Here is a 24269-nt window from a genome sequence, read left to right as displayed (position 1 = left end):
GTTGACAGAGACAGACGCAAAGAGAAACCTCTGACCTTAAAGGACACCCATATTTGTTTATGTCTGCGTGTGTTTATATTTTTTGAGTGTCGTAGGAGGAGGATCTGTCAATGGCTTGTCTCATCTGCTGGCGAGCCCTCCATCCGTCAGGGCTTAAGTAGTTTTCCAACAGTACATTGACCTTGAGTGCCTGGTATCGATTTCCTGTGGTGTCGCACTGAGAGGGGTCGTTACCACATGGCCCCTGCCGTGGGGTGTGATCAGGAACAGATTCTTGAAATCCCGATGCGATGGTGATGGATCGCCGGCCTCTACAGACCATCAATCCTCACCTACCGAAACCAGGATGACACCTGCACTGAATTTATCATCATACAAGCCACAGACGTGGCAAAGACGAGGGCGCAGTGCTAAATTGTGACATAAACTTTCACATAGGCGTAAACAAATACACACTCAGTCGTGTGTGTGACCTTAGCGGAGCCATACGGAGGCACTGCCGCCCCCGACTCATCCCTAACAGTCCGCTTCCTATCTATGGTGGACGTGCAATTAGAGCGAGGATAAAACTTTGATTGCTGATGTGACAAGGTGATATATGAGAAGATAAGTGTCCAGATATAGCTGCCCAGCTACAAATGAAAGGCATCTACCGCGTATATACAGATATCCTCTCTGTCTCTGCTGTTGGGTGGAGAGGATGGGCGAGGACAAAGTTCTTTGCAGTATGAATGAAAACAACACCACACGACATGACCTTTGCTCTAATCTGATTATTCATCTACAGCGGCAGTTATGAGTAAATTCTTCCATCACCGGTAGCATATGCACGAGAGACATGTTCTCTGGTAAAACACGGACTCAAGCTGCGCACTGGTTAAAAAAAAAAAAAAAAAAAAAAAATTCCACCCTTCAGTTGCTCTCCATTGTTCCTCTCTTCCTTTGTATCATATTTGTATCACATATTTTCGGCATCCCTCATCTTCTCTCAGGGCAACAAGCGTGGCTATTACTGGCCGTGTCTCAGAGGGAGCAGTCTCTGGTGCCATCCAGACCACAGCTCAGAGCCTCATCTGCAGGCCCCATGTGGAGGAGAGCGGCTTACAAGCTTTACCCACCAGGAGAACACTCCCTCAGCACAATGCTCCTTTTCACCGAGTTCCTATGTAGGCGTCACACAAACCCACCGCAGGATTGAGGCAGAGGTTTTTAGGGCACGCACGCACACACACACGCAAACACACACACACGCATTCGAGATCTTACATACATCTATCTCTCGATTTCATTAAGTCTGACAGCAAAAGAGATTAATGCAACGCATCAGTAGTAGCAAAAAAAAGTAGCACCTAGAGCCCCAATCTTCTCCATATGCAGATGCTTTACTCCCAACATCCTCACACTAAGACTCGGATTAGCTCGCATCAAAGGAGGGTTAGTAATCAATCGATTTCTGTATTTTTTTTTATCCTACTTCTTCCAAGTAAAACTTAAAATTTGCCTCTTATGTCCGCTCTTTTCAGTTAAAATAGATAAACATGTTACTTTCCGACGTCTAATGCACATCTGCTTAAGAACAAGACAGCATATTTAAACGTGCCGTACAATGTTGTTATCAAGACTTTCATTGATTCACATGATGGACTGACTACATGCATTAGTACGACTGCTGATTAAACAAAGAATCTTACTCTGATTATTGTGCAAAATGAATACCTTTTCAAATGCAAATTCAAACTTTTTTTTTCCTTCCCCATTGTTCTTTGAAATGTTCCCCTTTGATCCACTCAGTCTGACAGCGCGCTGGCCCCCGTCTCACCGGTTTGATTGAGAGCCGAATGAGACAGGACTAATCTATCCACACACAGTAGATGGTCTAGACCACACTCCGGAGCACCACGCTTTGATAAGGAATGGCTTTGAATGATTCCTTAAACTATTGATTGAGGTGGAGATGACATTCGACAGCAGAAAGAAAGGCACAAAAGAGAAAGATAAAATCAGGGGATTACCACTTATAATACTTTAAAGGGAAGCTTTGTGGATGTGAATATCTTTTCCTTCTTGCAACCTCAGAAATTCAGTTTAATTTAAATATCACATTGCTTTTATTTCCATTGAAGTATGCTAAATTAAACAGCTGAACCTTTTCTTTGTTGTTGTTGTTGTCGAACACAATAATACAATTTTGCCAAATCAGATGCCAAACGCTGAAAACACACTACAACAATGTGAATACATTTACAAAAGCGCAACACTAATGGTAAAAGATAGCACTTAAAAATAGAAATATACTGGCATCAGTTTGCATACTTTCCTTCATATTTGTGGTTTCAGCGTGGTACAGTAAATACATAAATAACGACATGGGGTTGTAGGGGTTGCAGTGGTTCTTCCTGTTTCCACTTGTGGTGTCCTTGTCCGTGGTCTGCTTCTGGCTTCGCTGGCTGATGTAGCAGCAGCCTCCTCCTAACAGTTATTCATTCTGTGCACCCCAGCTAAGGCATAATTCAGCCTGGGAGGTACAGATCACCCCCCCACCCCACAGCAAACTAGTCACAAGACATTGCTCATTTCTTCCACGGCTCCACAACATGTCTTTCCTATGAGGCATGAGCTGTTACCTTTATGAAACATGCGTTTGCTAATGTTTTGTGCTTTTTAAAAAGCAGAATGATAGCAGCGATTCAGGCATCCTCCGGCACTGGAAAATCCTTTGTGCCGCTGTGCCCTTCCTACTTATTCCTCTCTCCCCCCTCAACATTGACAACAGCGTAATTTGAACTGCTTTTCCCAGGGGCCTAATCGTTTACTTCCTCCTTGCAGAATATGCAGCTATTGATTAGTTATCAGACCCTAATTGGGGTGCAATCTCTCTCACCCTCAGATGTTCAAATCTATGACGGAAATGCGGAAAGTAAATAAGCTAATAATACTTGTAAATACTTCTGGCAACTCACCCCCCCCACACACACACACACACACACATTACAACAATCTCTTCTGAAGATATGAAAGGAAGGCTGGAGAATATACAACAAATAGATACTGAATGAATTAACATTATCATTTTAAACCCACACACTGGAGGAGACCATTAGCTGGGGCGCACCATCTGGTTAGTAGATTCGTGTAAGTGCTGGATCTCCCAGCTTCTCTCTATGCATTGTTTGTATAAGGACTGACCTACATGTCTTCAAGCACCAGGGAGCCTGCACAGCTTTCTACACTTGGTCTTGCTCGGCCTGGCCTCTCTGGAATACTGTGGGCGGCTCCGGCCACATCTCCCACTGTGCCAGAGCACGGTGCAGAGCACGGCTGGAATGGGAATAGACAGTTAATGGGCACTTAGAGGATGGTGAAAACATTTTCCTCCGGAGATGCAGCGGTTTGGAGATTTCTCAGTGGGACACAGCCTCGGCATCGCCCGGTTGCTCTCTGTCTCTGTATCTATTTTTCAGCTCACTCACTTTGTCTTCATTTTGATTACCAATGTCACGTTCTGCTGATTCCCACCCAGGTATTGCCTTCCCTCTATTTATTCATGATAAAACACAGCTTAACTGGCCGCACACCTGGAGGACGAGTAGCCCTGTAGTCCAATATTGATGTTATTCTGCTGCCTTATTCCCGTACGCACAACTACTGTCTCCTGCACTTTTCCTTCACCCATTCCATGGCACTTGTTTCCCTGGACAGGTTTGGCAGACGCCAGAACCAGTCTGCCTATGGTTGTCTGTAAATTTAAAGTGGAGCCTTTAGCTCCATGCCCAGCAGCAGTGTCTGCTGATGGGTACTGGCCGGGCCCCAAGCCTCACGTCCAGTCCAGACACACGAGAATGCCGTTGAGTCTGGTGTCACCTCAGGATAAGCTGGAGTCAGCCGCACATTTTCCGAACCATTCGCTCTGCTTTCGGCTACAGCGCTACCTTGCTGTCTCGTTTCCATTCAACCCGCACCTCATATAAGTTTGAACCTCAACTTGTATTTACAGTATTTTTACGGTGTTTATTTTATATGTAAGAAAGAGGTGTTTTGGCGCCTTCATTCTTTTTCTCAGTCCGATGCCAGAGAGGAAAAACTAAATGTGACGGGCATAAAGTTGATCAGCTCTTGCTCTGCAGTAACACTGCAAATTATCCAAACATATGTATTTCAAAGATCTTGTTTTTGAATCCACCGTGCAAAATAAACAGTATGTGAGGGATAAAATACACTAAATGGTGGACAAAAAAAGGTTTGTATATTTTTAAGTCAGCCGTTCCAAAGAAAATCTGCTGCTGAATCACTACTGATGATGTCCATGCATGTTTTTACACCTCGTACACAGACCTGACATGTGCAAATGAGACATACTTTTATGTCAGCAGTTTGTTTATCCTGGCTGCTGATACTCTTCAACCCCAAAAATGAAGGCAAGCAACAAACCTGAGGCTCGGCGTAACTGTAATACTACAGTTTATTCCAGTTGTACCTGTTCAAGTAAACATTACACCAATAAACACATGCCAAAACCCACTAATGACTCCTGACTTCTCTGCCTTGCACACTGAGTGTTATCTGCCAAAGCACAGAATGTGCCACAGAGGACTGTAGAAGTGTAGGTGCTTATTCTCAGAGAGTGAAGGATATGTGCGCCTGTGGGAGGGATGAAATCTGCAATGGGAGGCAGAAGTGTCCAAATGTGACCCCCTCAGCAGAACCATCCAACTCTAAAGGCTATCTAATTGACTGGCCAGTGCTCTCCTGCCTCCTTCCATCCTCCCCCGGTCCCTGTGGAAAGCCATCAGACAGATTGTATGAACTTGCCCCTAATCAAGACCCATTCACCACTAATGAGAAAGCGGTTAATGACCAAATAATGTGTTTGAGTCTGCATTAGGTCAGTGTGTCAGTAAGGCAGGGGATCCATACGGCATGAAGAAAGAGCAAGGGGGAAATATTAAAATAAATTAAATCAGCTAACAAGTAACAATGAGATTTTGAAAAATATTACGGACTTCTGGTCAAATAAAATAAATAATTTACTGGGGTAACCAATTATAGAAATATAAATGAAGGTAAATGCCTGAAGGTAAATACCAGACTGGAACCTTTCAGGAAACTAAAATGAGTGGTGTGTTGGTGCGTACAGAGTGTACAGAACGTCAGACAGATTTTAAATTTAAAAAGAAGAAAAAAAAATCTCTAATTTTTCAAAATAAAATACTGAAGAAATACACAAATTGTGATTTTTCATGTACACAAGCAGAGGACGGCAAATAGCAACTGTTGCAGTCAACAGCTGGAGCTAGACGACTCCAAAACAATACTTAAGTTGTTCTATTTCTGCTGGATTCTTTGCCAACACATCATCCATTTCAACTATTTGACAAGCAGCAACCTCCGGGGCTGAAAAATGAAACCAACACCGAGGTTTCTCCGATGGGCGCTTGAGGCTGGTGACATATGTGAGTCAGTCGCCACAGATCCTCATGTAGAAATGCCCAACTTTACAGCAGAAACGTGTCCTGTTCATGTTTACAGTCTGGTACAAAAAGGGTTTCGGTCTCTATGGTGAATTTCCTTATTCAACAACTAAATGGGGGTGAATATTTCACACAATCACTTGAGTTATTTTGAGACAGAGGGTTTGATGATCTTTAAATACAGTCAATACAATTTGATGAGCCGCTATAAAGCAATCACTCAGACTAGAAAACAACTTTCTACAGCAGCTCAGTATTTTTATACTATCCTTTTAGGGTCTGTTACCATGTGCCTGGCAAACCCTACTTCTATCCTTAGCACAGACAGCGACTGTTCCTGATCTTTTCTTAACCTTAAGTTCTACTTTCCAGAACCTTACCTAATTTTTTGAGTTTATATAATATGTTGTATTCAAGCATAAACCTCCAGGTCTGAGTAATGAAGCCCATGTGAATGTGCAAAAAACTGCAGTTCATCAAGTGGCCACTTGAGACTGGCTGCAAAAGGGAGCAAATCCCCATTTGCCTGGTACAAAAGTGGCTTTGGTCTCAATAGTTTATTTCACTATTCATGACAACTGTTCGTTATTTTTTATTAAGGTTTAAAATTAAGAGCGTTCCTGCTCAGGTAGCAGAGAACTGGGTGGGTGGGTCTCAACGTCCGATGCGATCATTGTGCGTCCATATTTGGAACATCCACGTGTGAGTGGAGTAAAGCTCAACCAACATGGCGACAGCGGGCTCCGCCCACTTTGGGCTTCATTTTCAAAATTCAGAACCCAATGGGTGACGCCACGGTGTGTTGGTCCATAGTACATACAGTCAGTGGTTGTATTACTGAACAAGTATATGAAAAGTCTTTCGGTGCTAATCTTGTAAGCAGCACAACAGCAATGGGTCCATGATCTATGTAGCCAACAAACAAAACAAGAAGAAATCATACAATGAGCAAACATCTTATCAGATCAGTAGAGTGAGTTGTCTAGTAACCACGCACCCATACCATACCATAAACTGTATTTATTTAAGACACGTCAGTGTGTGAACAAGTGCTGGTAAAATGTAAATACTTTGCTTGAAATTAAGTTTTCTGGCCAACTGAGGGATATCCCATAGACCACAGGGTTTCGCAGGTCATCGGAGAGATGGCCTTGTGCTCACACACAATAAAGAGGGTGATAATGGAAAGTGGACTGGCACGAATGCATGTATGTGTGAGAGAGCAGAGGAGGTAGTGGGGTTTAGGGTATCACTCTGATCTTCCTCTTTATCACTCCACAATCTTTATCTCATTCTCAGAGGATCTATTTAGATCTTTTTTTAAAACTGGAAACATGGAAGTCGGTCTTTGACCCTAACTTATACCGACCCCAAAGTATTTCTTTCTCCTACTCTTAAGTGTGCTCTGTGCCCCCATGAGAGCTTAGAACCAGACACCCATTAAAAAGGCCCTGAATGGCCATTTGCTAGTCTCCAATACCCCTTTAAGAGCACAGGATAGTGCATTAAATGGGCTCTTTTCTGGCTGATTGTGTGTCATCTCTGGAGCAGATAGGACAGCAGGCAGCGGGGTCTTTGGTGAAGAAGCATGCTCCCTTCTGCCACAGGAGAGACGAGTGTGAGGAGTCATCCATCACTGCTTTCGCGAAGTCCCTTTGCAAGGGAATGAGAAGCTAATGACTGCTTTGCTAGAGGTGGAGATGGAGCGCGGGGGTATATCACAGCTCTGTGTTCTGAGATGTGGGAACTGGACATGATTTAAATTGTGTGATAGTAGCTGTGGCTAAATGCAAGGATACAAGCTCTAAGTTTTAGAGGCTGCTGGTTTCTTTTTCAGTAGCACACGATAGGGTTAAGCAGAGAGCTGCTCCGGCTGGATTGTGTTCTCTTCCTCCACACTGTGCGGGGGCCAGGGAGGGGGAAGGGAAACAGGAGATTTATGTCCTTCTGTGACACATGCTGCTCTAGGTCTCATGTTAATGGAAAATAAGATGTTTAAGATTCTGGCAGAGAAATACAGCTCCTTTAAATCCTCTGCTTGTCAGCCGGTGTAACAGCATTATAACCATAGTCCAGCATGATAATGCTGTTAATGACAGTAATATGTCACGTTTTCACCAGACTTCCATGCTTCTTTTGCTCTGTGTCCGAGTGCAGACTTCAGCCTGCTTTGAATGCAGCTCTATATAAAGCTGCCTGGCTGCTTTGTCAGGCTAAAAGGCTGCATCTACATTGAAGAATTTGATATGTCTTCAAGAAACCCAAAAAGTGATGAAAAAAAAAGTGTTTTCTGTGACCATGGACTGATTAATATTCAAACTGCCAGTTCATTCACAATAGATGCCCGGTTTATCAACATGTCTACCCACCCTCGCCTCTACACTGAAAGGCCTGTCAGTGAAATAGACTCACAATGCTTTAACTAAGGTCTGTGGGAAAATTACTTGGGTCATAATTTTGTAATCTTTTCCAAACAAGGAGGGGCCATTACATACTTTCCACCCATCACAATTAGCCTTTGTCCATTCAATCTGACATTCCCATAATGCCCACGTGTTTCAGATGCCTCCTTCTTCCTTGTTTCTTCAATTCTGTGTCTGTTTACTTTCTAAAGGGCTCTCTCTGCCCTCTGTTCTCAGCCTAGCTGCCCACTGCTCTGTAGGAGAGGAATGGAGACTGTAGTACTTGCTGGACCGAGGCTTCTGGAATAAGACATACACACTGATCGGGCATAACATTATGACCACTGACAGGTGAAGTAGTCATTGATGATCTTGTGACAGCGTAATGTTCTGACAGGAAACTTTTGGACCTGGCATTTGTGTGGATGTGACATGTACCACCCAAATAGACCAGATCAGACACCCCCACCCCATAGGAATGACTCTCCATGATGGCAGCAGTAATTCCCAGCAGGATACAGCCTGATTCACTAGATTCCAAACTGATCAAGTATCTGTAGGAGGATCCATAGAAGTCCCTCTCCTAAACCCACAAAGACCCGAAGACCCCCACTAACAGCATCCTGCTGCTAGACACCCCAGCACACCCTCAGAAGGCCCACGTCTATTCTCTGATGAGTCACAGCTGTTCTGGTATCGCAATGGAGACCTACACAATATTAGGAAGGTGGTCATAATGTTATGCCTGATCGGTGTAGTCTAGTCAGTTACTGTTGTTATGTAATGAATAACTGAGTCCACATTAATGTAAGGACTGAAGCCTTACATGATTTAATGTGGAGGTGTTTACAGACCAATTCATTACAAACAGATTCTTTAAATCGATACTTTTGCTGTTAATGGAAATGTAGACCAGAACGCATTGTGGCTTACAATGCATTTGCTACTAAACCATGAAACACATGTTCTCTTATCTGTAATGGCCTCAGTACCATCATCAAACTTGCAATATACTGAGTAGAGATGGTTATCGCTGCCAGACCCTGCTGAACACTTCAACCCCAGCTCACCCCCATCAACCAACCGATCCCTAAAACAACAATAGGAGAGATAAAAACAGTGCTGTGTAAACCGCATCAGCTTCTCTTCCTCTTGAGCACAAAACCTATGGCTGCTGCTTCCTGTGTCAGAGATTGCAGCAGGATTTCATCCAGGAAAGGATGAGTATTCTCTTAGATAATCCCAGTTCTGTTGTGGTTGTGGTACAAGCAAACAAGCACCGAGGAAGCTGTCAGGAAAGGGGGTGAAACGTAAGAGCTGCTGTACGGGCGGCATGAATAGATATTAAGTTTAGATTGATAATTGTTTTGTATATTTTGTGGGTCTTTATCAGCACTCTTTTTGGTTATTTGGCCCATGAAGTGGAATACATTGAAAATAATGTTCTTCAGGTGGCACGTAGTAAGTGATTTGTAACATTATAGCCAACAGATTATGCCGTTTGTATAGCACACATGGCCGTCCTATTAAATCTCATCAAACATAACAGCCCATATCACGTCTTCTGTGCCTGGCACTCCTTAGAGATACACACTGCGTCGTTTATCTGGTCTGGACCACGTCCAAAATCTTCCAACAAAACCTAAATTTGTGTAACAAGATCTGGACCTTGAGATGCACGCCTGCCACAACAAATTGGCCTCATGTAGAGAGGGAGAAAAGAAGGGAAGCGGAGGGAGGGCAGCAAAGCTAGTGAAGATGTAAGCTAGCAGAGGGAGGTAATCTTAGAGCCTTCACGGCCTGAAGGAGCGTGCCCCCCGATGCTCAGCATTTGGCATCAGACCAAATCGTGAGGACAAACATCATGTCCTCTTCAATTAGACACAGTTTACTCTGCGGAGGCAGAACATGGTGCTGAGTGGTTTTCTTTAAAATGGACCAGATGTTTACTCAACTTTGACAATGACCCAGTGAACATGAGCTGCCTAGTACTGTACTAATAAGATGAAAAGCAATACAATACAATACATTTTATCGCAACACATTTTCAAATCTCATTCCGGGTTAGCGATAAGACTATTGTATTTTAAAACCCCAGCCACCCGGGGAGCAGACCTTCCTCTATGTCACCATCTGGCAGACCGTACAGGGGCCTGGCTGCATGGATGAAAACACTGAAGGACAGTTTCTACCACCAGGCCATCAGACTCCCCACCTCGTAATAAACTGTTCTCTGGAAAATGAACAGACACACTATCAGCCGCTACACTATCATGTGCAATATGACTTCCACTTGTTACTTTTTGTGAAAATGCTGTAAATACTGAAGTTTGTGTGCTTTCATTTTTAGTAACTTTAGGGTTGTTTGCTCTTACCATTATTGTGTGTTACCTATGTCTGACCAGTTAATTGTGCTGCTAACCCTCTGTTTATCCTGGACCTGACAAATAAACTTGAATCTGAACCCACAGACCCCAAGGTTGTTCGTTTATGAGAGCTAGCCAGGGGCTTGAGCGGTTAGTTCTGGAGGTTTGGAAACGACAATGGACCAGGCTTAACAATTTATCGATGGATTGTGGAGCTGAAGTTAATTTAGGTTTCTGTGTACTGTTCCATCTTTTGGATATTGTAAGGCAAAAAGAAAACCTTGATGTCAAGTGTTCCATGCAGTCAGTAAGTTTCAAACGGACCGTTTGAAAATCAAACATACTTTTACCGTAAAGTTTTCTGTGCCATATTTCTGTCCTCCCTCTTTCCCTGCTTTCCTGTTTCTGCCTGGGAGCAGGTGTGAGTGTGGGATGAGTGTGTCCCTGTGGTGTGTAGCGTGGCTGGTTACAGATTTAATGCATATCCTTGTAAATCAGAACTTTCTCTTGTCCAAAGTCCAACTCACAACCACGGCCTCTGTGTAACATTTTCATTTCCCCAGCTATGTTTTTCTTGCAGTTGAGGTGCAAATGAAATCACTTGTCAAAAGAATTACAGCTGCGTAAAGACCAACACGGCACCAGTGTCTATATGCCTCAGGCTTCACTCCTTTGTTTTTATTTTATTACAAATTTGTTTAGTAATTATGTAGCGTTAAGTACAACCAGCTTCATCTGCTTTTGAAAAATATATTCGGTTGTGATGTGTATAATTAAGACTGCAGAATAAGAAAGTATCCCACAGCCTGTCTCTCTGCCAATCCGGCCAAACAGTAGCGTAGATGTAGATGCTGAGAAAATGATCAGTGATGTATTTATTATGATATACATCAGCTCATCCTTCTTCCAGCCCATTAATTATTTAGTAATTTACTGTTTGAGACACATCTCCAAGTGATCCAACCGATCATAAGTTTTATTTGTGTCTATAGTCAAAAGGATTGCAGACACCAGTCCATGTAAGGAATCAACATACATGCAAAGGGTCACAAAACTGTTGCTAAGAAATTCAGTTTATATATCACTAAATAGTATTTCCTGTTATGGTGTGGTGATTATTAAGCGCTACAGGGAAAATAACTAAAAACTTTATCAGTGTTATAAAAGAGGCTGTGAACCAAGTGCTGCCTTAACAGTATGCATAATGTGTGATGTCTGATACTGTGAAAAATGTTTAATAATGTTTTATCAGAAGACAAAGTGGAGATCACTTCACTAATACCTGGAAGCCGGGAGGATGAATGTGCTCAATGTGAAAACAAAGAGCGTGGAAACTTCTAAAGAATGACATTGAGATCAGAGAAAACCTGGACTAGGAACTGGTGACTCAACATGACCAAAGTAAAACCCCACTGTTCCGAGCATCATGAAGAAAGACAACTTGACAGAACGTCTTAAACTCCAAGGAGAAGGCAAATGTAGAAAGTGGTACAAGGGTAGAAGGTAAAAGAGGGAATTTCCATGTCACTTCAGAAATACATATTCAGTTTTAGAGGTATCCCTTCAAAATACAATAAAAACATGTCAATCTGTCTTTAACCAGAGTGTGATCAACTGTGCAACTCTGTGCGCAATAGTTGGCCAATGCTGTGCATTTATCAGTGTTATGTTCAATTTCCGTTAAAATAATACAGATTTCCAACAAAATCTCCACAGATTTGTATATGAAATGTCCACCTCATTGTGCCTTGAATGCAAGAATGCCAAGTTCAACGCCAACTGCAAGTGTGCGAAGAAACATCATTTCACTCTGTGCAGTAGATACTCCAATGCTGGGTATAAACTGTATTTCTCCAAACGCCTGTTGAAGAGTTATTGGGTTTATCTTTCCAATAGTGCTTCCAGGACACAATGGGTTAACACAGAGGCTTCCTGTCTTGGCAGCAGTCCCAGACTAGGGCATGCCTCTGCATGCAGAGGTGCAGACGGCAAAACATCTGTGTAGCAGCGTTGTGACACATCCACATTTTACAATACTGAATGTGCAAAAGCACCCACACAAATCTTCCTTTTTGTTTGCCTTTTCTCATATTTCAAGATGCTAAGATAAGAGTATCTGTGTGACTCAACAGTTTATAGCAGTTCTGATGCAACAACACTCCGTCTTTCATACTGTCAAGTCATGTGAAACTAGAGACTGAAGAAGCTACTCTCATGTCAAGTAATGGGACAACACGATGCGGTTGTTTTTATTAGACAAAGAATTGAAATGAAATACCTGTTTTTATTTCAGTCTTCAAACAATTATTGAACCAGTGTTAAAAAGCCGCACGTACTAAGCCTGGTTTACTTTTTAGCAGCCACAGTGGCAGACTAACTGGGTTTTCTGTTTTTTGTTAAGGGTCTAAAGTTGGTACTGATGGGTTGAACATTTAAAAAATATAAATACTTATACTTAAAAACCAAAGTAATTACATTTTAACTGACATGTGTTAATTAATTGTTTCAGAAGAGCGTTCATACCCAGCCTCTGTGTTAAGCAACACTGTCTTGAAACTGATGATGACCTGGTAAGCGGCGAAGTGCCTGAACTCAGATCTGAATTGAGATTGCTGACTGCAATGTAATTACCGAATTTTGAATAATCCCCTACATTCACTGTTACCGTAATGGTTTATAATTCCCACAACACTCTCCTGTCACACAAACCCGAGGATTGCATATTATCAAACCAAATCACTTCCTGTGTGAACTGATTGCATGTGGTGGAGTGTGGTGCCAGCACGGCAGTGTGATGCCCGTGTGCTATCAGCTCTGGATCAAAAGTTGAAAGAGTATTATAACTTAAAGGAGACACTAAGACCTTTAACATTAAAAAAAAATGTGACATCCACTTACAACTGATTAGTTCCAGTAAACCCCTGACTTAAGTGACGTACACGTTTGCTCCAACCCCTCCCTCTATCTTCCCCTTTTCCAAATGTGAACGATGTGTTCCACGGTGTAAAACAGCAGACTTTTGGTAATTTAAGGCTCACTATGCCAGACATGCTGTATGCCACACTGAAGGACTGAAGGTGCGGTGCCCTGAAGCAGTCAAGTAAATGAAAATCACAACACTTGAAAGCAGCAGAGAGAAACAGCTGTCGTGCATACGCCTTGCTGGAGTGAAACTGAGAAAACTGAGGGGAGGTTGCCGCCTGCCTTAAAATGCATTATCAATAAGAAGGATTCAGTGAATTGCAGAATTGCTTTCCGGCTGTCAGATCTTTCACCGCCTCTGTGCTGAATGTTCATATCTGTATCTCCCACTTGTTGCTTCTCTCTAGTGCAGGGTGTTGGACTCGGTTTGTGCCCACAGGGGGGGAGGGGATAGTACAGGTGGAATTACTACCCTGACCATGCCACACGACTCGCTCACCTCCTGCTGCAGGTGTGTTGTCTGATCTGGATGTCTGAGGGAGTCAGTTCTCTCTTTGTTCTCTTCCCCCATTATTTTGTCTCTTCCAGGAAAGGTACGCCTTGCAATGCCAGTAAAGCATCTAGTGCAGATGTCACACCCCCATCCATCGACCCAGCTCATGTCACTCACTTAACTGAGGCTATAGGTTTACTGAGCTGCAAAACTTCCCTGAAAGTCTTTATGTCAGCTCAGCACAACCGTAGAAGAAACAGTGCACATGCCAAACCAAACAACTTTTTTATTTTCCCTGGGATTCAAGTCAAAGAGCAAGCTCCGTAACTGCAGCCGCTGAGAGTGCCAGACTTCAAGTCTTGCTCAAGGGCACTTCAGAGGAATGAACGCTGTGGGCTACCTTTTTCTCTGGGACTGTTGTCTTCCTGTTCAAAGTTACAACAGCACAGGAAGTTTCTTGAGGGCTTAGCAGGTAGTAGCTATAGGTGGAGGACAAGAGTGGGGTTCCCCAACATCACAGGATGTCATACACGAATGTGAGGCATCACATCCTGCCTTCCTCTCACTGCTTCACCACATCACATTAAAAAAAAATTGCATGCGCTCACACACATACACAAAACAACCAGATACTCATCATACTTGAGCCGAGTAGTTTCCTGTGGTGTTTCAGTTTTGTTTTCACAGCTACTGTACTTTCTAGGCTTTTTTTCTTTTGTATCTGGAGCTTAACCTGTTTAACCTCCTTCCGATCTACATCATTCATGCCAATAACACAAAACGCAGGTTTCTGTGAAGCACTTGTCTGAAAAAGCTGAACTAGCGTTTCCAGATTACCCTACATCGCAATAAATTGACAGCAAAGCTTGTGAATATCAAGAAAACAGCCTCTGGACGGGTACTGCCGAGTTTAGTGAGTTTGCACTGTCTGTGTCTGACTCAGGGCCCAGTGTGCAATAAGTAAAGCACACAACAGTGATCAGTCAGATAAGCTCTCAGACCTTCCATGCACTCCTCTTCACTCTAATTGACGAGTGTAATTTGATGGCACTCGTAACAGAGTTAGAAAGCAATTAGCGTCATGGCCCATCGGCACAAACAGCGCAGAGAGGCCACCTGTGGGTCACTTTTTAATTTGGTGGAGTGCTTAGTGCTTAGCACAGGCCTCTGCCTTTGATATACTCAGTAGATGGTAAATCCTGTTAGCGCTAACTCCACAAACTACCCCACCGACCAATATCCATCTAATCCACTGGTTAGGAGCTCACCAAGCCGCACAACAAATTATTAGGGTGTCATCTGGCCTAGGATTAAAATCCAGACTCCTTCACATAAAAAGAGAGAAGAAAAAGTAGAGATGAAAGGGAGGGGAGCGAATGGGAGGGAAGGGGAGTGAGGTGATGATGGGGGAGGGTGTTTAATTAAAGCGACTGATCCGTGCTGTTTGTTGAAGGACTAATTGTCTTTCCCCCTGAGGAGGCTGTTTCCTCAAGGAGCCTCTCCAAATTACACTCCAGACGGTAAATCCTTGGTGGTGGTGGTGGAGAGGACAGCCCTAACTGGAAAGGAAAGAATAATTTAAGAAAATAAGTTGATTTCAAAACAGTAACAACACACAAGACGATTCGCTTTGGTTCTTTTGTTCTTTGGAAATATGGATGGTCCCTGGCGTCTGTGTTTGTTCTAATTAGGCCAACATTGTTGATCTTGTCAGACACCGCGCTGTCCCACTTTTACCCCAGGGAGTGTGTTTAACATGCACTTTCCAAGCAGGGTACTTGACCCAGAATGACCTTTAACCTCTCATTAAACTAGCCTGGGTTTCCGAGCCATGCTCCTCTGGCCTAAATTTCAGACTTTGACTGTAACCCTGCCCTCGAGCAAAACTCCACAGGACTTCACATGACACGGTATAAACAGTACAAGACGGTCGATACTCCGCGTGTTTATGTTCTACTGATTCTTTTTTAGTTCATGCCATTTTAATGTGGGTAATTCAGAGGACATATGATTACAATGGTTTATACCAGAATCAATTGTATATTTTTTACTGGCCGAAAAAAAATGCAACATCTGGCTAAAGCTTGATCGCCATATGGATAAGATTTCCACCACGTCTAAAACTGCTTACATTCATCTTTTCACATGCTATTTTGATTTGACTTTGTTTACACGCAGTGCGCTATGAGTACCAGGATGTTGATCTCATATTGGTCAAAAACAATGGACTATTCCCTCAATAGTCACCATCTTGGCTTTGTAGCGGAACGGCACTGACCACTAACCAATTCTCCAATAATGTAAAAACTGAAGACAATGTCAAGCTTCTTTTTTTTTTTTCCAGTTAAACCACTTTAATGCTGTTGTTGCCTAGAAGCATTTTGTATGTTCGTCCAGTTTATATAGAAGTCTAAAATTATAAAATTATTTGGCAGTCGGTAGATTCCGATTTGTGTACAATTTTTGAGTGTACAATTTGCCGTGTTTGACTTTTAATTTAATCCTGACAAGATGTGCATATCTTGCAAGTACAAAGCTCATTTCTAAATGAACTTGTCCATTACAAGGATGGATCCAAACAAACTGATCAACTACTGCATCACTGTTAGGTGAGACGGATAGTGTTAACTGTGACATGATAGAAACAATGACATTTGTTCCTGCTCACGTTGACCACAGCTGCTGCTTAATGAGTGGAACATCATGCCAGTGCTGGTTTTCTTCATTTGGTGTGTTAGGGCCACATCTTTAGAGGCAGTTATCATAAGGTTTTCCAGTCCTTGGGTGCCATTTGGTTTTGTTTAGTTAGCTGATTCAGCTTCAGCCATGGGTAACTGAGCTTGACATTCACAGGAGAGTAACGAGGAAGAGTTATGTGAAAATGTGAAAAAAAAAGAAAAGAAAAACTCAGTGTTTTGGACTGAACTGAAGAAGATGGTCATTAGTTGTTGGGTTTTTTCCCCCCAACATAACCAAACTATGTAAACTCACACAATCAACAAGTCAATAAATTGAAGGAAGACTGAACTTTGCTTGTTTGTTTTGCTAACTTAATGATCAGAATGCATGACTGCAAATGGACTTAGGTCCTTCATCAAAAAATTAAAGAAAACAGCAGACAAACCACAGACATTCTGTCTTTTCTGTTCCAATAGTTTGGTACGGACATGATTTTATGACTTAATTACACCATGACTCTGTAGCATATAGACTCATTATCCATAATCTACCCGTCCAGCTCCTAAAAGGCTTCCAATTGGTGTACAGCAAACTGTCACTAGGCAGTTTAAACCAGTGAGATTTCTCAAAACTCCACCTACACAGACAAAGCCAAACCTCTGGCCCCCGCTTAACCAAACAAAAGAGGAGAAAATGAAAAGAGCCGAGAGATCCCACAGCGTTGGACAATGACAGTGTAGATTGGACATGTGTGAAAGTGAGTGTGCTGATACAGAAACGAGGCATGCCCACAGGCGCTCTTTGTGTTGACGCTGCTGCAAAGTCGCACAACTCTGAGTCACAATCAGGTCCTCTGGCCTGAGTTCTAACTTTTCACAATAGTAAAATACTATTTAGATCATGTGAATGAAACATTACAGTGGGTTGGGTTCTTACATCAGTTTTGGTAAAATCAGTCTAAAGGGAAAGTACTTTTTAAATTGATTCCTTTATTCTTAGAAATACTTTATTATATCATATATAGTAAGTAAAAATTTAATATTTTCACAGACTCCTACAGGTGAAATCAATACTTCTGCTGGACATTTATCAAAATTACATACATATGTCATATATATGCAGCATAATCAAATTTAGCAGTCTTAACGTATCTATTCTCCTTACGTTCTGTAGCTGTGGTTTGTCTATGAGTCTCTGCGTGGACATGTGAGTCTAACTGGCACGCTTGCAATATTTCCAGCCTGGAGTAATGTCTTTAACAGCCAGCTGCAGCCTGAGTGGGGCGCAACAGGAAACACATAGCTGTCATCAAAACACACTCCTCTGGCCAGGGGTCTTGGTGATAAAAAAGGGGTGTAATTCATGCAGCGAGTATGTTTTTGTGATCTCTGAGAAGGCCGGCAATTGATTGTCATAAACGGAACTGATTTATAGTTTTTATCTTCGATTACTTTTGCGGGGGTGATAAAGTATAGGAAATCCAGTCCAGGGCCAACATATTCTGCATTGTAAGAAAGCGAGCAGCTCTGCGTCTTCACTTCAAACTCTGCATGAAGTGGGAGCAGCAGTCACAGATGGTGAACAAATGTTCTTTTGAGGGAGCGTTGCACAAGACTAGGTTCATGCGCAGCCCAGCAGCGAGCTTGCTTTGTTGCAGATGGTTTTGAAAAGAAGCAGCCACCAACGAACGAGCCCGTGGCAAACACGAACTCTACCATTGATTTGTGACGCAACGCAACTTGAAGAGTGGGGCACATGTTTGCGTTATTGCATTTTTCACTTGTTTGTTTGTGGTTGAGCACTTGCCAAATCCTTTTACTTATTGATTGGTATTGATAAGAGAGGCATAGACATGGCCTAGTTAATACTGAACTAATCTGCCTCAATATTTCAACACCATCGCTACAAACTCAGTTGTAGGAATGGTTGCTGTGAGTATGTTTTATGTGTTTTGTATGTTAATTTGGAATAAATGAGCACCGTGTGTAATTAGCGTCTATGCAGAATGACTGGTAGCTCCACTGTGTCTGGTCAATGTGCACTCTTTTTGTAGTGAAATGTTATGAAACATGTCTTCAGTAGGACTATTTCCATCACATCTGGGATATTTCATCTCACACTGAATTACAAACCAGATTTCGCTCTCAAAACTGCAGAGCAGACCATTAACACATCATTACGTGGTGTGAATAATGGCTGTGCGGATGAAATACAAGCATTTGGACGGCGCGGCCTTTTTTAGTTTCATGTGCCTTAAAGAAACTGAGAAAATTGACAGAATAATTCAGGAAAGGTAGACTGCGTCCAAGTATATATGGTGTATATGAGCTGGGAAATATGTTTTATTTGGACACAAAGCTACGGCTTCACACAGTCTCTTTCTCCATACTTTTTATATTTTATCCACAGACGTATTACTTAAAAAGTGGGCTGTTATGACTATGCGCCTTCTGTTACCACTCAGAAAACCAAAAATAAAAAGAATGCAAATGTGGAGCAGTATGCTAATCATCATAGATGAATTTGAAAATCACATCAATTGTAATTGAGTCTTGGTTGACAGCACGCTCACTGCCAGGACCCGACCTGTTGTCAAGGCCATTACATTAATGTGAGAACATGCAATGACTGAGGATTCTTCTAATGAATGAGTTAAGATTAATAACAAGATTGGCCCAGGAGCAGAGAGGAAGAGGGGACAGAGGAATCAGGGTTGCCGTTGTGCGTGCACAGTGAAGCCATTGTTTTAGTGAGTAGGTGTTTTGGTCTGGATTGGTGGGCCCGGTGCTGTAATTGCTGTTTGGAATGTCAGCCTGGTTAGAGGATGTACTGCGACAACTGGGTGTCATTGTCTGTGCGCACTCCAACGCCAGTGCTCTGGAGTCGCAAACTGCAATTTAGTTTATGAGCTTTTATTAGCCAATTTAGTTCCTATGTCTCCATGGGAAGTGAATTTGGTACAGAGAGACATTTGACTAACTGGTCTGACTGGTATGGATATTACGACAACCATGTGATGTCTGCCTTGAGAATTAGACTAATTCTTGAAATATACATGAATAGTATACGTATCTGTGTGTGATGGGTGAGGGGTGTGATGAGGATGTAGACGCTTGTGTGCACAAAAAAAAGAAGGAGAATATTTGTCATTCTTCTATTGATATGGAGACGTGTTCCTCACAGCTATTACAGATCTACTGGCTTTCAATACACAGAGTGTCAGAAACAATGTTGGTAAGCTGTCGATCCTTCAACCCCTTCAATTGATTATTCATTTATTGATCTCCTCTCGGCGACTCGTGTTCGCAAAGTTGAATCAAACACCTGCTAATATTGCTATAGATGTGTATGATATTCAAAAAAAAAACTATACTATGAAATTCCCTTCTCTCATCCTTTACTCCGCGCGGAGTACGGCGGGCTAGCGTGGATCGATAACTGGCCAGACTCCAAGTTGTTAAGATAATAGTGCTCACATTCCCCATGTTTCAGGCAAAAACAGATTCTTTGCAATTCATCACTCTTGCGTGCACTAACAACGATAAAACAAATGTAATGTGTTTGTTGTGTTGGAGGACACAAAACCTCATTAGGTGATAAGTCTGTGATATGGAATGTAACGCCACCGCCTAAATCATACACAGAGACTTATTTTATCACTTTATGAATTTATTGTGATCCAATAAAAGTCTAAATGCACTGTTAATGAAGACGCTGTGAAATACTAATCACCGCACTGACTTGAATTATCATCGCGCCGGCAACAAAGAAAACTGAACTTCAGTTGCTGAACTATCTGAACTATAAATTTGGTTGCCGGGCAGCCCTGATGCAGATGTACACACCGTGCAATGATGATATCTATCTCTTTCAGTTTTTCCTCACTCACTCTCTACGCCTCTCTCTCTCTCTGTGTGTCTCTGTGCCTGTCAGACAAGCTTGGAGACTCATTGTTCTGCAGGAAATGCTCTCATCATACAGTCTGCCGGCGTGTATACTCTAGATTTAACCTTATAATAGCGTCATCGACATCTACCCAACCGGCTCCTGTTTGCTTTACATCGAAGCCCCTTTCTAAACACCAAATAGACCTTGACAACTGGCTAAAGTCTCTAAGAAAAACTGACCCAGAGGATGAAACGGAAAGTGGGGAAGCAACAATGGTGTTCTTTTTAAACATATCGCTCTGTGTTTTGCTTGCTTTAAGCCCACAAGAAGCTAAAAGATAGATTTGTTTGGCATCTCCTGCCTCCAGGCTTTTGAGCTTCCAGACACTGAGAAGGCCACGGGGAGAGCAGCTGCTGTTCCTGTCACTCATAAACACTGAACGCCTATTTACTTGCGCACACATGTGGAAGCCCTCTCAGTTTCCCTCTTCCTCTCGAATGCGTTCAAGAATGAGGTTCTCTGTAATGGATGGTGCAGGTGTGAGGATGTTGCGATATGGGATTTTCCAAAGGCCAAGAAATATGCAGGCCATAACGGCAGGACCAATAGTAGCATTAGTTTAACCACATGTGTCCAGAGGAAGGGGCTTTTACTGGCCTCGCAGCACACCTGCCCTGTAAATATCGTCTCATCCCCTACTCACCTGTCCCTCACAGTCATCCATCCCTTCTCTAACATCTTTAAAAGAACAAACAAAAAAAAAACAGCAACTTACTTAGATTTAAAATAAAATAAAACCTACTGTAGGAGGACCAGCAGGCCTGTGCCTCAGCTTTGTTTGGTGCAATTTAAAGGATCATTTAGCAGTGACAGATTTATTTATCCAATAGATTCTTCTCCGATGTTTTTATCAGTCCCGTAGGCTGAGAATGGGCCTGACTAGCAGCCTCTGCGCTCAGCCACGTCAGTTTTCTCCCCAGACTTTCTCATTTCATTAGGAATCACTCAGCACTTCAGAGAAACATTCAATTACGCTCCAACGGTAATTAAATGTTCCTCAAATGAGTTCATTTAAATCATCTTCATTTGGGCTTCGGTTGGGTTTTTAATACCTTGTATTCAACACAGAGCTCAAATGAACATTAAGCGCTTCGCCCGCTGGGGGTGTTTGAAGGGGCACGCTCACGATCACAGTCAGATGGCATTTTTTACCAGCTTAGCCGCCTAACAATTGGGAAGATATGATTATTAGGAAGAGATCCAGACTGCGGGATTCAAGCACACAAAGGCCCTGATAATACTGGTTGCACAGTGCAGGGAGTGTTGAACATTTGCAGGTCAGAGATAATTCCACAACCTTGCAATTTTAATATGGCGATTAGTCTTTTTGCCACAGGACCAACTGTGATTACTCAGCTCACTGTGTTAGATTATATCTGATTTGACATGGGTAATAGGAATGATCCGAGAGGGGACAAAACTCATCCACTCACGTTTCATTGCCGCAAAGGTTTTCCTCGTAAAGGTTTAGAATGTATGACAATAAATGTCATTTCAAATCCTCTAATTAGCAATGGATGAAATTCAAGACCAGTACTTTAAGGTTACAAGATATTACGAAAAAGTTAAATGTGTTTAGGAGCTGCTAATAGTAAGATGTTCTCTCCTCCTCTTTTACTTATTTTCACTTATCATACAGCGCACCATAAAGGCTACAGGTTTACTTTTATAATGGAAGCTCCACTCTAAAATAAAATAAAATCAAAAAGTTTTTGTTTGTGATGTTAATTTCAGAGTACGCTGACAAAATCAGTATAGAGAAAAACCGCCTCCGTTGTGTTTAAAGGACCACCTCCTACCAGGATGGCCCCACCCTGTACAGTCAAGCATAATAAATGTAATAATTATGTGTTGGTGAAATAACTGTAAATCATTTAATGACGCTACAAGCGGGAGTTATTTTTAAAAGGGGATTCATCAATATTCTCCAGGGGTACATAAAGAAAGGTCAGAAAATCTCTCATTATTCTGGGAGCATGCGCACCACGTCCCGCTACGTGCATTTGTGTGATTATGCATGCATTTGGGGACGGGATTGTGTCACTGTGTCTGCTTGCGCGTTTCCACTTGCTTGGTAACGTGGGTGTGACAGAAGAAGACGTACACATCCGTACACAAATGTGTATATGTGTTCCATCTCTGAGTGGTCTCACTTCTGGAAAAGTAAAAAAAAAAAAAAAAAATAGAAAATAGAAAAAAAAAGTTACTGCTTTTCAAAAACATAGCAGCTCGAGCCTCGGTTGTGTAACAGAAGCATAAGGCTTGAGTCCCAATAACAGACAGTGTTTGGTTTGGTAAGCTTTTTGGAAAGTCTGAGGATCTTAATCAAACTGTGTCTGCCTACTTTGCTGTAGGCAGACAGCCACTGCTGCTGTATATCTTCACTAAATCAATGGTTCACATTGGCATATTTGACAAACATTGTGTTGAACACAATGAAGACATAGTCTCATTAAGTTTACTGTAATGACTGTGCAAGAGATGACGAATGGGCGGGGAAACGCCATAAATAAGGTTATATCCATGTGTTAAATAACAACAAAGGCATTAGCATGGGAGTGTGTGGACACACATTACTGTACATCCACTACTACCGCCATTAACAGCTTGCGGTTTTAGCCAGAGGGGCAAAGAAGTCCTCATCTGCGACATTTGTTCAGGATCTCCGCTCTTATTAGACTGCTAACTCTCTGTAAATGTGAAGATTAGACTCTTACCGCAAGTGTCCGGTTCAGGCTACAGTAGCTCAAGGGCACAGCAGCTCTGCAGGGATGGGGGAGGGGACTGGAGTTTGAAGGGGAGAGACCAGCCAGAAAGTTGTGTAGAAGGTGACAAGTCCAGCAAACATTGCTGCAATTCCTCTTGGCCCTGTGTAGATAAATTAAAGGAGGTGGACACACTATTATAAACTATAAAGCAATAAATTGCTTGCATCTCGCCCTGCCTTTGAAATGTTTTTAAGCTCGAGTCAAAGAGAAACTTAATTCATGTTTGCAAATGTGACATCAGAGTGTTCTGTTATATTTCTGTTAGGGAGCTGAGTTGTTCGTGTTCATGTTGTTGTAGTTGCATTAGCAGTAGTATTTCGTCATTTGTGTAACGTTAAAAAACAATAAACATACTGTTTTTTTGTTTTTTTTAAAAAAAGAAACTTAATACCTCAGTACCCTTTTGCCATTTTTGTTGTATCTATGTTAAACTGCCATATTGCAACAAATACTCATCTACTTCTTAAAAATATGTCTCTGTATTATTTCCCTTTCTTTGGTTTGGCTAAACACATAAACTATACTTAGCCCTGTCTGTCTGAGACATAACTGTAAGTATTTGTTTTAACATTGAGCGATATCAAAATTTAAACACACACACAAATGCGTGAACCGACATGCAAACACTGCCACGCACAATCTGAATCACACACTCGCAGCTAAAGATGAAAGTCTAAGTCGTGTGAGCCCATCGAGGGCGTCCAAAGGAGATAACCCTTGAAAGCTATCCAGCAGTTAATATATCATTAAACTGCGATACACATTAACCTTACACATGACAGTAAACCAATACATTATGTTCATGTGAATGTAATTATGGCTAATATGCAAACCACTCTGCCAACTCTTGTGCAATATTGACTAGTCTGCTTCGATTAATCTCTTTCGGGTGAAAGGGGTAGCCTACATTCGCGGGCCACGCAGTATTAATTAGCCACCACGAAATTTAACTTGACAAATATTCAGTTGGACGGGGAATAAATATGAGATCAAACATCAAAACCCTGCGTCACCCGGGGTCATGTGTCAGTGAGACAGTCTAGAAAACACGTGTGACTCCGCTGTTCGCAGCCCCATAACACATTCACTGGCTTACTGCTGGTCCCCCTGCACCAAGCCGCACAACTGGTACAAGCTCAATGTCGTACGCCGGAGCTCACCGCTCACATAAAGCCCACTAGCTGTAGGCTACCAAATGCCTTCCACCAGTGTCAGGGAGGCCA

The sequence above is a fragment of the Mugil cephalus genome, chromosome 3 (assembly GCF_022458985.1).
Source record: "Mugil cephalus isolate CIBA_MC_2020 chromosome 3, CIBA_Mcephalus_1.1, whole genome shotgun sequence".
Taxonomy (NCBI): Eukaryota; Metazoa; Chordata; class Actinopteri; order Mugiliformes; family Mugilidae; genus Mugil; species Mugil cephalus.
This window is presented reverse-complemented; position numbering follows the sequence as displayed.